General features: G+C 42.8%; 1 long non-coding RNA gene across 1 annotated transcript in view; it reads left to right on the forward strand.

Moving 5' to 3' along the window:
- The first annotated feature begins 2,429 nt into the window (after nucleotides 1-2,429).
- Nucleotides 2,430-16,597, forward strand: part of LOC122705605 — a 149,169-nt gene continuing 135,001 nt past the window's right edge. Inside the window, exons 1-2 of the long non-coding RNA XR_006344155.1 lie at nucleotides 2,430-2,468; nucleotides 3,140-3,236. This is a non-coding gene — a long non-coding RNA (uncharacterized LOC122705605). The remainder of the gene's footprint in view (nucleotides 2,469-3,139; nucleotides 3,237-16,597) is intronic.

Raw genomic sequence — 16,597 nt, forward strand, 5'->3', positions numbered from 1 at the left:
TTTTTTTTTTTCCAAATCAAGTTCTTGACACACCTCCCTCTGCCTTCCCTCATCGCCTTTTTCCCCTCTGCTGCCCCGCACTGACCTCAGGTACCTATGTCATCCTGGCTCATGGCCACAGGTATGGATTCTACCACCAGAAATGACTCCTGATTCTTTCCTCTTTCCCCACATTGTTCACTTGCCTGTGTCTGACTCTCTTCACCCCTGGTTCTCACCTTGCCTTGGATTTATCACAGGACAGAGTGATAATTGCCGGGAAGACCCAACACGCAGGTACCCCAGGGTGGTGCTCGGATGTCAAGAGGCCTCAGCAGGACAGGGCTGGGCTCGATGACCACACAGCCTCTGCGGTGCCCCTTCCCTTCACTGCCTCCTCAGCATTTTCCAGAGCAAATACAAAGAGGCCCTTGGTTGTTACACCCTGAGCCTGGAGGATTAGCTCTCTAATCAGTTTTTAGAAGAGTAAATATAGTGAAATACATAAACTTTTCCTCCGTGGAAAGGCAAGACAAAAGTGAGATGGCCTGTAATTTTTTGCTACTGTCACTCAAAGGCATGACGCCTTTGCTTGGACTTTAAAGCAAGGTCTTTCCTAGATTCCTTCTGTCTCTTTGATGGAATCAGCAGGTGAGCAGCCCACTCACGGGCCATTTCATCTGAAGGCAAGAAACTACCTTACCATAGCCATGGGTATTCATGAGGATGCAGACCAAATCAAGGGCTTCACAGGGGGCTCAGAGGCAAAGAAGCCATCTGCCAAGGCAAGAGATGCTGATTCGATCTCTGGGTCAGGAAGATCCCCTAGAGAAGAGAATGGCAGGCCACTCCAGTATTCTTGCCTGGAAAACCCCATGCACAGAGGAGCCTGGCAGGCTACAGTCCGTGGGGGTCACAAGAGAGTTGGACATGACTTAGCCGCTGAGCACGCACACACAATGCAGACCAAATACCCCATCGACTTGACACGAACGGAGTACAGAAATAAAGACAAAATAATCCTTAGGAAAAAGGGCCATTGAGGGAAATTTCTCTTTGCTCTTCTCAGCATTGTCAGCAGTTTGTTTTTTAAGTAAGGTACATTGTGCTCAGTCACAATGCTAGACTGTCAAAATACATTGAATGGAGGATTGATGGGAGGATGAATAAGCATCTCAGTGAAAGATGTAAAACTCTGTAGACCTGCACTTGTTCACCCTGGGAATGCCTCATGGTACCTTATATATGTATCAGCATCTTTAAAGACTTGAGGAATGTACCTGCAGATTCACCTAGTTCCATGAGCCTGACTGGCCACTGCCTCAGCTGTCTGGAGCCTCCTTTTGGAGGGGTATTTATTCTCTAGCACACTTCCAAGGATAGAGGCCAGAAAGTTCTAGTGCACTATGGGGCCAACTATGTGTCCAGGAAATTCCACCCAATCCTAGCTGATTAGGTCAAGTAGGCAGTAGATAGCTGTGTTAGAGGTGACGGGGAAGATTCTAAGAAAGATACTGTTAATATAAATGCCCCGGGGCAGAGTGTTGTCATAAATTCATCTGGCTACAAAATGTATATTAGCTCCATATTTAAAACATCTTAAATTTTCAGGGTGACTTGTCCTTATTACAAAAAATGCAAAAAGTACAGATGAATGAAAGTAAAGCCCCCACCTGTGTGACACATTATTCCCACACCTTGAGTAAGCACAGCTAAGTGTTTCTTGTTTATCTTTTCAGGAGTGTTTAATCATGGCTAACTGGTATATCGAATGGGCTCGACTAAATGAGGTAAAATCAGAAAAGTAGTTTTCGTCTTCCTCTAACCCAAACACTTCAGAGTCATTCTCCAGATCTCTGCACCACCCTTGGACAATACCTTGGGCAGACCCTGTCACTTTTACAAATACATCTAGATGTTAAAAACAGGGTGTTTGTGTGTGTTTTTAAATGTATTTAAAAGGCCAGTCTGGATCTCCCTAGTGGTCCAGTGGTTATGAATCCACCCGCCGATGCAGGGGACATGGGTTCCACCCCTGGTCCAGGAAGATCTCACATGTTGTGAGGCAACGAAGCCCCTGCGCAACAACTCCTGAAGCGGGGGGACGCACAGAAGGGCTCCTACTCCAACTTCTGCCGTAGGAGAAGCTGCGTTAGTGAGAAACCTGGGCACGGGGAAGCCCTGCAACGAGAGTGGAGCCCTCCACTATACTGGATGCCAATTCGGATGATTTCGATGCCAATCTGATCCAAATCAAAAGTTCCTTCTTACATCTAGTTTAAAATCTCCCCCCTTCCTGGGGCTTGGGCCTGATCTTGGCTCAGAAAACTGCAGGTAGAAACAGGAGGGTGCGCGCTGGCTTTCCCTCCGGTAAAGAGCTTTTCATTCCCGGATTCCGGCACTCAACCCTGCAGTCCCCGCCCCTCCAGGAGCAGGCTGCGGAGGCGGAGGCGGATCCGAGGTAAAGGACAGGACTTGCTCAAAGCGTGGTATGTAATCAGAAATCTAAACCCTCCGGTGGTGGATACCTACTGCTGGCTTTTTCTTACATCAAGTAGTTTTGTGGGTTTTCAGAGGCTTCTGCCCAATCAGGGACCCTGCTCTCTGTTCTCTGAACTGTTCCCGCGGTGGGAGATGCTCTCTCTCAGCCTCGCCTCTCACGAATCTCCTTCAAGAGCAGTCTTATGATTCCTCTCCTTTCTCAGAAGATTACTGCTGGAATTATCTTGCCCCAGCAGGCAGAGCTCTGGGGCAAGATCTTTTCAAGATCGCACTAGCCTGACTGACTTCCAGATAGCCTAGCTCATGCGAAAATTTAGCATCTTTGCCCCACCAAACCCTGGAAAAGTGGCTATTCCCTCTGCAGCCCGCTGTCATTGCTCTGCCATTACAGGTCATGCTACGCAATCTCTGACTTTTACCCTTCTCCAGGCGGGAGGCAGACACCTCATTCTGTGCTCCTGAGTTCCAGGGAACACAGATTAAGTTCACCCAAGAGCTCTCTGACCACATTCTGTTATAAGAGCAGTGTGAAGGGGTCCCTCTGAATTTTTGCAGATTGACAAGCAATGAGATGAGGCAGATGCTTTTTCACCTTTTGGTGAGCTTGCCATTTTCTTAGGTTTTCTCTTTCTTTCTCTCTTCTTGGCATTCCATTCAGCCTCCCTCATGAGGAAGGGAATCCCATGGAACTATAATGCTGTCCGACCAGTGCACACCCTTTTTCTTCCTCACTCTGATCATCCTTTGGACTGAAGGTGGGTGAAGAGCTAAGTCAAAGTATAAATTTTTGTATACTTTTAAGTAAGTTCTGAATGAATAATATTGTTATTTAAAATATGGAGGAACATATTGCTTACTATTATTAATGCTGAAACCTCAGCCCAGATTGATAGAGCGGAAAGTCCATTTAAGCAACACACACACACTTCTAAATACTACAGATCCTTTCTTGACCTCAAATGGAAATATACTGTTTATTGTTCTAGAGTTTGTTTTCTTAAGAATAAATCTCCAACAATTTGTATCATACGTCAGTACAATTCACTAGAGTATTGCATCACTTGACCATCTCCAGATTTCTGTTATGACAATACTAAAGCAGAGTCTCTGTATACTTTTGGGGACATATCTGCAGAACAAATTCCTGGAAGAATCACTTTGAATCACAAATAAAATTTGAATATATATTGCCAATTTGCTAACTTTTTATCAATTTTTATTCTAATGATTAGAAACATGGAATGCCAAATGTATATATTACATATGTGTATATATCCATGTGGGCCTCCCAGATGGCACTACAGGTAAAGAACCCATCTGTCAGTGCAGGTTACATAAGAGACGCCAGTTCTGTTCCTGCGTAGAGAAGATCCCCTGGAGAAGGGCAAGGCAACCAACTCCAGTATTCTTGCCTGGAGAATCCCATGGAGGGAAGAGCCTGACAGGCTATAGTCCATAGGGGTGCAAAGAGCTGGACACAACTGAAGCGATTTAGCATGCATATATCCATATGTATATGATTTTGGTTTAGGTTTCTTTAATTATGAGCGTGGTAGAACATCTTTCCATACATTTATTGGCCTTTTGAATCTTTTTTCTGAATTGCCTTTTCATTTCCTTTGCTCATTTTGATATTCATAATTTTCATATCTTTTTTTTAAGAGGACTTTGTATGTTGAGGACATTTGACTGTTCTGACATGTGAATGAAACATTGTCTCTTGTTCTTTAATATATTGACTCTGTATATCTTGAATGTTTTTCTATAAAGCAGTTTTCCAATTTTATGTAGTAATTCCATCCATGTTTTCCTTTGTGGCATCTGGATTTCATGACATCCTTAGAAAGGCTCCAGAGTTCTAAAAATATTCCCCCATTTTCTTCTAGGGTTTTCATTACATCATTTTTTTTTACTTTTAAATTATTGATCTTTGTGGAATATATTTTAGGGTAAAGTGTGAGCTTTTTTTTTTACATCTAACAAAGCAAACTCTTTACTTCCTAAACTTTTCTAATTTCTCTTTCTCTTAATTCACATCTCTGGATGAAAATCTAAGTCAGAGTCCTCTTTTAAACACAGAGCTTCTCACATAGTTAAACACAAAGGTAAATAAATAAGAAAAGCAAAACAGTTTTGTTTTAAATGATCCCTACTGCTTACTTTCCAGGATTCTTAGCCTGACTTCTTTGAGCATTGGTCTCTTAGACCAGTACTTATTTTCATGGCACTTACAATGTATTTCAAATCCAGCAGTGAAAGAGGCAAGAATATTTGCTCCTTCCCATTTTTACAGTGGATTCCAGGAGAAGAGAAGTAACAGGCCCAAGGTCACAGAGCAGTTTAGGGTGTTGAAATTTAAGGTTCCGAGCCATCTAGCCTGTTGCAGTAATCACCAGACATCATGTACAAAGCGCAGGTAGAAAGCATTCTTCTGATTGCATCATTCACTAAATTATATAATCTCCAACAAAAACAGCCAGAGGGCAGTGGACAGGGTAAAGCTCAGCCCATTGAAATGTGCAGATGTTTCAGTGAATTGGAAAAATGGCCTGCTCATAGAGATCATATATAACATTTGACAATGTGAGTCAGACTTAGGCATTATTCAGGGTTAATCTTATCCCCTTAATGAAATAGCTGATTGTTTTGACTTGTTCCTCTCTGCCTGTTCCAAGTTGCCTGACAGTGTGTTGTAGAGACAGTCTTGCTACTCTGAAGCTCTATGCTCAAGTGCTGAATTACGGAATCCATTAAGAAGTTCAGAAGATCTGTTTGGAGAGGCAGGAATCCAGTAAAGCTTCTAATTTTTCCATGATGACTGATGGATTTGGAGCAGTCTTAAGGGGTGGCTGTATAATGCTAAGTGTTTAGTGTGTGCCGGCTTTGTCACCTCGCATGAACTCTGTAACTACCTTTTATTCCAACCTCATCCTCTCAGGCTGCCTCCGAGGGAAGGAGAAATTTCTGACTTTGGAAGTTTGAGAGAGACCAGAGAGAAGGTGGGCAGAAGGGGGAGGGGGCAGGGAGGCACCAGAGAAAACCTGCCTGTGTCTTAAGTATCTGGCAGATTCCCTAAGTTTCATAGGCCGTTGGACTTCTTCCAGAAACGTTGTTTTGCAAAGGGCGTGTGGAGTAGTGCAGGCCCTCTGGTGAACAGGCTACTCCTTTCCAGCAACAGGATATGGGAGAGTTCAGCCCCAGGGAGATCACTGTGTCCAAAATGGTGGGGAGAAGTCGGAAATGGTCTCTGTCTGACCAGCTGCTATTTTCTCTAAATGCAAGTGGCCCCAGGGATCGGCCCCGGCACCTCATAATACTGGGAGACTGTGTTTAATCCCAGGTGTCTGAAGCTCTTCAGTTAGTCTGTGGTTCGTGCGGTCAGCGCTGACAGCACCAGCTCAGTTAGAGTTACAGGCAGCGATTGTGCTTGTCATAGAAATGGTTCATTCCTTGATGTGCTTTCAAGTGCTGTGTGCTGTGAATCCTGTTGGCAAGAAAACCATCCTCCACCCTAGCACTTAGTTAATAAATATGGCTTGAAAAGAAGCCAAAAATGCATATGTTTGCTGTGCTGTTAGATTCCTCCTTGAAAGGGAAAAGCTCTTCTGAGTGTGATGCACAAAAGATCCTATTAATTAGGAGAACTTATAATGTTTCCCTATAGAATAAAGAAAACAGAATAGCCTACACTGCTACTCCCCTGGTTCCTCGGTTGGACAAAGTTTATTGCTCTCGCTTCTAGCAAAGAAATGGCTGCTCTGACCCCGTGGTTGTCTCTCTTATCCTTGCACTGTGCACACACAACTATTCATTAATGTCAACAAGACTTATGAGTGCATATCCGCTGGGGTGGAGGCAAGGGGACTAGATCCCAAAGTCAACATCTTTGCGATACATTCCAAGATGAAAATGATCAAAGTCCCATTAGTCTTCAATGACTAACAGAAGACAAAGTAGAGCATTCTACACACAGGACACAGGTTACAGAAAGAGCAAAAGATTTTAAAGTTTTTCCTCCCTGAATTGTGTTCAGATGTGCATCAGTTTCTAAAACATTTGAAGTCAAACTCACCCCCCAGGTATCGTAGGATAGGGTCATCAGAGCTTGTTTGGAGATAGAATTTCTAGAAAAAATTTTAAGCTTCCAGGAAGCTGAAGGAGAAAAGAGCAGCCACCCAGGCAGAAGCCAGGTGTTGAGGATTCTGAAATGCACATGAGGGAATATAGTCAGAGGAGGAGATGTGTTGGATGACGGAGTTAGGGAGGGCCCTTTGTGCCCCCGAGGAGACAGAGGAATTTCTTAGCTCCTTTCTGCCTTGATGAGTATGTGGTTACACTGGGGAGGGTTCTTAAGAAGACTTGGTCTCAATTCTAAGAACAGTTCCTTCAGAAGCTCTTCTTATTCGGAGTGACGGTACCCTCCTTTCAGCGCTGTTTCATTGTACTGTGTATTCTGTGCCCTTCAGACTCATCCCCTCTGTTCTCTGAGCTGAGCCCTGTGAGGCTGATGTCCAGGGACTAATCCACTTGGGCTTCCTTACCTCTGGCTTCTGGGTTTGGCTGACGGGAGGGACTGGCCAAGGAGGCAGAGGGCAACAGGAAGGAGAGGTGAATCTACCTATTCCCCATCATCCTTCCTGCCAGGCCTCAGGTTATCAGTGGTTGTGTTCTTTTTGTATATGTATATTTTATTGAAGTATAGTTAACTTACAGTATTTCAGCTGTACAGCAAGGTTATTCAGCTGTACATATATACATATTATTTTTGAAATTATTTTCCATTATAGGTTATTTTAAGATATTGACTATAGGTCCCTGTGCTATCATCAACCTTTGTTGCTTCTTGCATATTTATTTTTAATTAGAAATCTAGCAGTCTATTCATACTAAGTAAAACAAGTGGAATCAAAATGTCATAAACTTTTCAGTTAGGCAAAATTTTGTGTTTTCTAAAATATATGTTATACATAGTATTTATACATAGGTATACAAAAGCTTTTCTACTGTGTTTGATAAAGGCTTGAGAAAGAACATAAAAAAAGAGATGGAGAGATTGGAAAACATAGACTAAATGAAATGGGAGCACTGAATATGAAATAGAAAAAGTGAAACAAGCTAGACAAAAGTAAAAGTTGTGTTCTACTAGAAAAGGCCACAGTTCCTGTTGGGACCGTTTCCTATAACACAGATCTCACTAGATCCAGCAAACACAATAACCCCTTGCTGCCCAGGCCTGGGGTTGCTGGCCCAGGGATGCCTCACTGTCCTTTGTTGACTTTCCTTGGCCAGTTACTCTTTTATACTCTTCATTTTCTGCTAAAATGATGGTGTACATCTGTCCACATTAGTAAAGTTGTTTAGAACAGATAGCAAGCAACCAGCCCCTGATATGGGTCCAACAATTATATCTTATAGTGCCGTGGGCTCCTGGTAGTCATTCCACCTTTGGAGATGTGGTTCCCAGACCCTCATGTTAAACTGTCATTCCTTGCTGTGTTTGGCCTTCATCCTCTGGCTAAGCTAGCTGTTAAGTGGCAACCCTGGCCTATCTGCTCTAACTCTTTCTTTGCTCTGGATAATTTGAGTAAGTGGTTCCTATTGAGGCACATCCTGTGCTGAGCTCTTTGCCTAAATATTTCCTTTAATCTTCACAGTGAATAGTTATGATCTTTATCCTCATTTCACAAGCTAGAAGACTAAAGCTGAAGAAAAGTTGTTGGAGTTCCCACAGCTGGGAAGAGCAGGGATTCAAATCCTGTTCCACTCTAAAGGCACTAAGCTCTGCACTTGCCAATTTAATCTCCTGGCTTGGTTCTCAGAGTTCACTATAAATGCATGTCCCATTTCTATGTACACTGGTGTTTCCCTTTTATTTCCTAAACCATGGGGGTATTCTAGCCAGTCAGATTGGTCAGTGGCTTTCGAGTCCTGGCCCATCTTCTGGTCCTCCCAATTATGAATGTGATCTCTGTCTGCCTCTTCTAGGGCTGCTATAGCAAAATACAACAGACTGGGAAGCTTCAACAAGACATTTATATCTCTTACTTCTGGAGGCTGGGAATTCCAATATCAAGGTGCTGGCTTGATAGGTTTCATTCTGTGGCCTTGTCTCTTGGTTTGTAGGTGGTTACCATCTCTCTGTGCTCACATGGCCTCTTCTTTATGTCCATACACAGAGGGAGACCTCTGCTGTCTCTTCTTATAAGGACGCCAAGGTACGAGGATTAGGACCTCATTTAACTTTTATCACCTCCTTAAAGACTCTGCAGACTTCAGACTTAAAGGCTATATCTACAGATACAGGACTTCAGCATATGAGTTTGGGGGAGAAACAGTTCAGATCATGATAGCCTTTCTCCCTTGGAACATGGACTTTGCATTGATTCCTGATTTGCTGCTATTGTTCAGTTGCTAGGTCATGTCTGCCTCTTTGTGACATCCTAGACTGCAACCTCATGGACTGTAGCATGCCAGGCCTCCCTGACCCTTACAATCTCCCAGAGCTTGCCCAAGTTCATGTCCGTTAAATTGGTGATGCTATCCAACCATCTCATCCTCCGATCCATCATGTCAAAAACAAATGTCAGACCTCCCTGTAGGAAATAAGTCCCTTTCTCTCATACTCACAAGGTAATAAATCTTTTCAAATTCTTATAAATAGGTGTAAAATTGTTTTAAAAAATATAGCAGGATTTGGAAATATCTAAATCAAACTCAATTTAAACTAAACATACATCATGAGGATCTTGACAGATTACTTACAGTTAAAGCATTCTGTCCTATCTTCAGGTAGAACAACATTATGTCACCCTGGTAAGGTGTGGTCTGTATTATAAATAATCATTCTATGTTGAATTTACACATTTATGAAGTGGCCAGTGATTACTTCTACAACGTGAAGAGGGTATGGAAACAAGAACAGACAGTCATGGATAAAAATTTATTGGAAGTGTTTCATTAAGGAGAGGAGAGAATGGAAAGCTGTGTTGTGGGGGGTGAATGAAATGTCTCTCCTTTGACAAATAATTTTTGTGATCAATCATAGGATGAAAAAAGTGATCACATAAGTAGTTCACTTCCCTTTTCTCTTCCTCTACCTTTCCATTCCCTTGAGTCTGATTGGTTTCTTTGTTTTTGCTCAGTTCTACCTCTATAGAAGAACAGACAGTTGCTGTCTAGAGTGGTATAAGTTGGTGTTAGATGGTTCCTCAGGTCAAGTTGGCACTTGATGATGAAGCCTCTGCAAACTTCAGGTTGTCTCAACTTCTAAATAACTGGATAATCTGGTGGAAATACTGTATCTCTGCAGAAGAGCAATTCATCACTTTGTTCGGAAAAAAAAAATCAGTATTTTTTTACACATAGTGAAAAAAAGTTATAGAACAGTATTTAGATCAATCTGCCATTTATATTGTCTTTAGGTTGGCTTGTGTAGTTACACGGTTTGTGTCAACACAAATGAGTCTGTGTTTTGTTATCATGTACACTATAGAAAGGAAATCAGAGTAACACTAGTGGTGCCGGCTGCTGGAGTGAGGGGCACACCTCGGAGCAGGCAGTCCAAACCATTTTTGTTTCTCCCAAGTTCTGGGTGTGTTTTAAACTGAAACGGTAAAAGTAAGAAACAGTTTGGGGGTTCTGAATAGTAACAGGTCTGGGGGCCACTGGTTCTTGGGATGTGTGGGGAAAAATTCTTGATGAGACACTTTGATATTTAGCACACCGGTGTGTCCTCATATTACTGGTATGGAAAATCATGGTCTATCTTCACTCTGAGCTTTTCAGGAAGCAGGGTCCACAGTCTGTCTCAGACACCCTTTTTCATTTACAATTTTTTCAATATCACACAGATCCTCCTAACTCCAATCACTTATGCTAAGCCTAATCCCATTGTCTTTTGTTTTTTGGTCACACTGCATGGCACATGGGATCCTAGATTCCCGATATCCCCTGCATTGGAAGCATGGAGTCTTAACCACTAGAACTCTAGGGAAGTCCTTAAGCCCATTGTCTTTTGTTCTATTTAGAGTAAAGCTAGGACTTCCCTGGAGCAGTGGATAGGAGTCTGCCTGCCAATGCAGGGGACACCAGTTCAATCCCTGATTCAGGACGATTCCACATGCTGCTCTGGCTAGGCACATACGCCACAACTACTGAGCCCGCATGCTGCAACTACTGAAGCCCATGTGCCTAGAGGCTGTGCTCCACAACAAGAGAAGCCACTGCAGTGAGAAGCCTGCTCACCTCAGTGAAGAGTACCCCCCACTTGCTACAACTAGAGAAAGCATATGCAAAAGCAACAAAGACCCAGTGCAGCCTCCCCCCAGAAATATAATGAAGCTAAAAATCAGCTGGTCTGCAGAATGATCCATATTACTGAAAACTTTCTCTTCCCTTTATTAAGTATGCTGCCCCTTTGCATTGTAAAAAGACAAAAAAAATGGGTGCATTAGATTAAATGTCTTCAGAGTCCCTTATACCCTCTGCATTCTCTGTTCTTGGTTATCTTCTTGAATAAGGGGATATATGAACAAAAAACCAGAGCCTGCCATTTTTTTCTTCATGAGCAGAAGGGAGGGGTTTTTTGTGAATTAAAAAGTAAAATGCTAATGCCAAGGGGAATTTTTGACTTGGTACTACAGATGCTCCCTGGAGGAAATGGCAATTCACTCCAGTAGTCTTGCCTGGAAAATCCCATGGGCAGAGAAGCTTGGTGGGCTACAGTCCATGGGGTCACAGAGTTGGATGTGCCTGAAGTGACTGAGCATGCATGCATCACAGATGCAGTCCACGTGATTAAACTATAATGTGTAACTCTCATTTCTTCACACAAGCACAAAAGTATCACAGGGAAGCTACTTATGATAAGTCTCCCCCCCCCCCAACTTCCTTTTCTTTTTTAATGAGAGTGTGGGGGAAGAGTTTCAGCTCTTAGATGTTGGCCTTTATAACTTCCTTGTTGAAATTGTGAAGTTTCAAAGCTAGTATTTCCCTGAGGGAATTTCCTTGACAAACCAAACAGTTATTGCCTTATTCTTTCAGAGTGGGAAACTCTTAAGATGGGAGGTCCCTCAACCATACCCCTTCATAGGACATCTGACCACCTCACTCTGGAACATGGGACATATGGGGCCTGTGGTGGGTGGGAATCCTGGGGACTACAAAGACCATTGTGCCTCTTCTAAAACTTTGCTATGTCTGTTCAGAAACTGTCTTGATCAAGCTGGTGTCCCTATAAAGAGATGCCATGAGAATCTATGGAAGTAAATACATTTTGGGAGTAGATTCCAAGAATACTGGGATGAAACAATTAACTCTCCAAAAACCAGAAGGGTCAAAACCTCATTCCTTCACCTGTACCAACAGGCCCTTGTGATGGTAAATTTTATGTGTCAACTTGGCTAGGCTATGGTACTCATATATTTGCTCAAAAACTACTCCAGCTATTTCTGTAATGGTGCTATTTACATGAGATCAACATTTAAGTCTATAGGTGTTAAATAAAGCAGATCACCCTCAAAGCAAGCATGCACCTTTCCTTTGTGTTTTGTGTGTTAGTCACTCAGTCCAGTCTGACTCTTTGCAACCCCATGGATTGGGCCCACCAGGCTCCTCTGTTCATGGAATTCTCCAGGCAAGAATACTGGAGTGGGTAGCCCTTTCCTTCTCTAGGAGATCTTCCCGACCCAGGGATCAAACGCAAGTCTCCTGCACTGCAGGCAGTCTTTACCATCTGAGCCACCAGGGAAGCCACCTTTCCTTTGTCATTTGGTAACTCTACCTTTTTACTTTTATTTAGGTCCTTATCAGATTCAAGCTTGACTATCGACCGTAGACTTCACAGGGTTGACACTACATCTGTAGTTTCAACACTTATATGCTTGGCACACAGAAAACACCCCATACCCCCCGTATTGACTGAATAAATGAGTGAATCCTATCCCTTATAAATGAAGTGTTATTTTCACAGGTTTGTAGATGAGGGGACTAAGGCCCATTAGTACACCCTTGGTCATGCAGTGGTAAAACTGATATTTCACCCTAGTTCTGTTGACTCAGAGCCCATGCCCTTTCCACCACACCAATCTGCCTTTCTCAGCAGCCTGCAGAAACCAAGGGCAAAATGATTTCAAGGAAACACTCCCATCTGTGAACTTCCCTTATTGCTTCATCTCTAAAAACACACCCCGTTTCTTGACACCACTAAGGGAAATGAGAAATCTGTGTGTTACAGATTGGAACTAAACAGAGTAATTGTATGGAAACCAGGGTACCCGTTGCTGCCAACGACCATGCATCAGAGTGAAGTGTATCACTTGAGGGTGAGAGTAAGCATGTGAAAGGTTTTCTTTAGGTCCAGATTGTAGAGGGTGAAGAAAATCGCAGGACGGAGAGAATCAGACAAAATGTATAATGTCTTCACATGTCACAAAATGGAGATTAAAATCACATATCTCAAATTTCTAGGCAACTCAAAAGTGTTTTAGATATAATTCTAAAGGACCAAGCAATTGATTTTAACTGGTTCCTGAATAGCAATACTGAACCCAGTCCTGGTTGTCAGGTAGATAATCCCATTTCATTTTAGAAACACAGCAGCTAAAGAATTATGCAACCTTCCTTGGGTATCATGTAATAAGCAGACAGCTCAGACAGGGAAACTTGCAAAAATCTAATCAAAACAGCCTTACAATACTGTCTCCTGAATTTCAGACCCACAGGGCAGTTTCACAGCCAAGTCTGAAAGACTTGAAAAAACAGGGTTAGATGGGAAGTGCTGACACAAGCCCAGCAGAGAGAATGGCCTTACTATAGTGCTGCAACAATCTGAGGGAAAAAAAAGAATATTTTCTTGGTGTGCATTAATCTTCAAGCTCCTTCTACGTGACTTGAGAATATGCCCCTGAAATTGACATAACTTGGCCATATAAATCGTGTGTACATTTCTGGTGAATAGGGCCCTTGATCACATTCCTACCAATTATGCTGTTCTCAAAAAGATCTGAACTAAGTCCTAACATGTTAAGAATGCTCGGGGGAAAAAAACAACAACAGTGGAGAATTTTGCTTCTCTATTATAAAAATAGAAGAAGGAGGGGCTTAAGGCAATGGCAAGTTAAGACCTTTTTCAGGCAAAGTAAACTGATAGACACGTTATTAGTTGAACTTTGGGTTAACTTGATGGCAAAGAACTTCAGGTACTTAAAAAAAAATCATTTGGGTAATATCTGTGTTCCTACAGGATTTGGTTTTTCCCTCTTGGCATTTACCTTACCCTGGGCTGAATAACAGACATTTGTGTTTTGTTTTATTCGCCATAAATAAAACTCTTGGGGGTACTCTTACCCCCAACCCTTTAGACTTGAGTTGCTAAAGGACAGGAAAGATGTTTTACTCCTCTTTTAATCCCATACAGCACTCAGTAAAATGCAGTGAACATAGCAAATGCAAAATATGTGCTAACTCACTTTAATACTGTTCAGTAACTGGCAACCTGTAGAGAGTGAGATGTAGGTAGAGGAGATGTATCCTGGCAGATAAAATAATGATGCCTCTTGAAATTGATAGAGCCACCTGGGTCTGAGATTCTTTGTGTGTTGTATTATTAGCCTCGTGAGCACTAGTGCTCTTAACTTGGGCCAGGTCTTCTGTCAAACCAAATTGGCAGCATTGTTTTCCCTTTAAAGAAGCACTTAGAGCCGCCAGTAACAATGGTTACCATCATAAGGGCTTTGCACTTTTGCAAATTTAATTTGAACCCCAGTTTTGCCCATCCCTGCTGTATGACCTTGGGCAAATTTCTTCATCTCTGTAAAGGAAATGGTCTAGACGAATTTCAAATTCCTATGGCTGACGGGTGTTCCACGTGATGGTACCATGCATTTGTGTGGGTGAGCTGGGTTCATTTAAAGACACCAAGGACAAGAACAATTAGAAGCCATAATCCATCTCTTGGGCACAGCAGGGAGTCTTGAGCAGAGTAAGATTTATAGTTTGGTCTACAACTTTGGAATTATTTGTTATTTTATCTGGGAAAGTACAATAGATGCTAGCAATCAGCTGCTATGCCTGGATCAGGAAACCCTTCTCATTTCTTGAAGGTTTGTGGCAATTCTGCACATGCACTGTCTCTAATCCTGAAACTCTACTCCTGAGGCTGCTGCTGGGAATCCCAGTGTCCTTTCCAAGCCCTTAAACTGTAAAAGAGCTATGGAAACCCCCAGATGTTGCTTCCTCCATGTTGACCTATGATAGGAAACTACCGTGCTATATACCCTTCTAGGGGCTTCCCAGGTGGCGCTAGTAGTAAAGAACCTGCCTTCCAATGCAGGAGATGTAAGAGACTCGGGTTCGATCCTTAGGTCAGGAAGATCCCCTGGAGGAGGGCATGGCAACCCGCTCCAGTATTCTTGCCTGGAGAATCCCATGAATAGAGGAGCCCTTCTAGACTTTTTAGGACTGGGGAAAGAGAATTAACTGACTTTTTTGAAAAGTCCATGTGAATCATTCTATGTTTGAGATTAGATTAGATCTTGGCATCTCACACCCTATGCTGTACCCTATGCAGTTTAGCATTCTCTATATACTGATACAGTTGATAAAGTGTCCCCAGTGGCACTTTAGATATGGTGGTTGCTCCTGGAAAGATATTGTCCTCCTTTTATAGACAGTTCAAAAGGAGATTTGGAGTGAACCTTCTTGCCCAAGGCCATGTAGAGTGTGTACAGTGGAGGCAGGAGTCTCAGGATTTCAAGTCTAATTGGTCTGATGTTTCTGAAGAGTCTTCTCATGATTGGAAAGTGAGAAAGCTGCGACATGGCAGAGCCGTTCCATTTTTTACTCTTTCTGAAATGGGTTGCATCATCTCTCTTAAAGTAAGTGTACTTAAAAAAAATTAATGGGGATGTTTATCACAAAGGATGCAGCATTTTAACAACACTGCGTGATTCAGTGAATCATTTCAGAGATGACTTACGTAACAAGGATTTCCCTCCAGCCATACCAGTCATGGGATAGAGCCGGGATGTCCTACTGCAGCAAATTGATTTTCTGCTCCCCTTGCCCGTGCCCTCTGGGAACTAGCAACTCAATCTGATTCCTCCCTCTGCTCAGACAGGGGAGGGAAATCCCTGTAGGGTGCGTGTCTTAGGAACTGCTGTCTCTCCTACACATTTCCTCTCTGTGTCTGGCAACGCCAGTGTTTCCTGACCCAGCCACAGGCCATAGACCATGTTCCAGTCTTGCCTGTCCCGTCTCGCATGCCTAAATATTCCACATGCCAACGCAGAATGCTTTTCTCTTCTCCATTTCCAGCAAATGTGGCCATTTTCTCTGCTGCAGAAGGCAAAGAGGATGACTGACTCTCTGTGCAAGTCTTTCTTAGGGATTCTTGCATCCCACATCAGCCAGTCCCACCCAGCTCTCCTCTTGAGGAATGAGGTCCCTAAGACCATGCTGGCCCGCCCTTCTTTCTTCCCTTCAGGACAGTCTCAGGGCCTCTTCCCCCAATTATTTCTTCCCACCTCCATGAACAGATTCTTTCCCAAACAAACCCAGCAAATAGAGGGCAGGGGATATGGGTGCAGGTGGCCTTTGTTACATTTGTTTGAAAGAGGAGGGATCCAGGACACCAGTACACAAAATAAAGAAACTATTCAGACATATATTTAACCTTAACTCTGGTTCCCTATTAGGTTTTTGTTTTTAATTAGCAAATTTTATGTTTTAGAAAAGTTTCAAATTTATAGAAAATTGAGGAGCTAGTACAGAGAATTGCCATATACCACCTCTCCCCACTCTGTGAGGTTGGAAGTGCTCAGTTTTGGAATTTATGTTTTGCTGAAAGAATAAACATGGTCATGCAAGTAAGCACAACATTTCTAAGCTGCCGAAGCTCAGAGTGATGTGCAGGGAAGTGAATAAAGTCAGCATTCTAAGTAGATCATTGATCATCTTGGCCCACAGCTTATTTATAAAGGCAAATTACTAAATGTCCTAATTGCAGGGCATTTTCAATTATTTGGGCTTCTCTGATAGCTCAGTTGGTAAAGTCCACCTGCAATGCAGGAGACTCCAGTTTGATTCCTGGCTTGGGAAGATCCACTGGAGAAGGGAC

Source organism: Cervus elaphus, chromosome 12, assembly GCF_910594005.1.
Source record: "Cervus elaphus chromosome 12, mCerEla1.1, whole genome shotgun sequence".
NCBI lineage: Eukaryota > Metazoa > Chordata > Mammalia > Artiodactyla > Cervidae > Cervus > Cervus elaphus.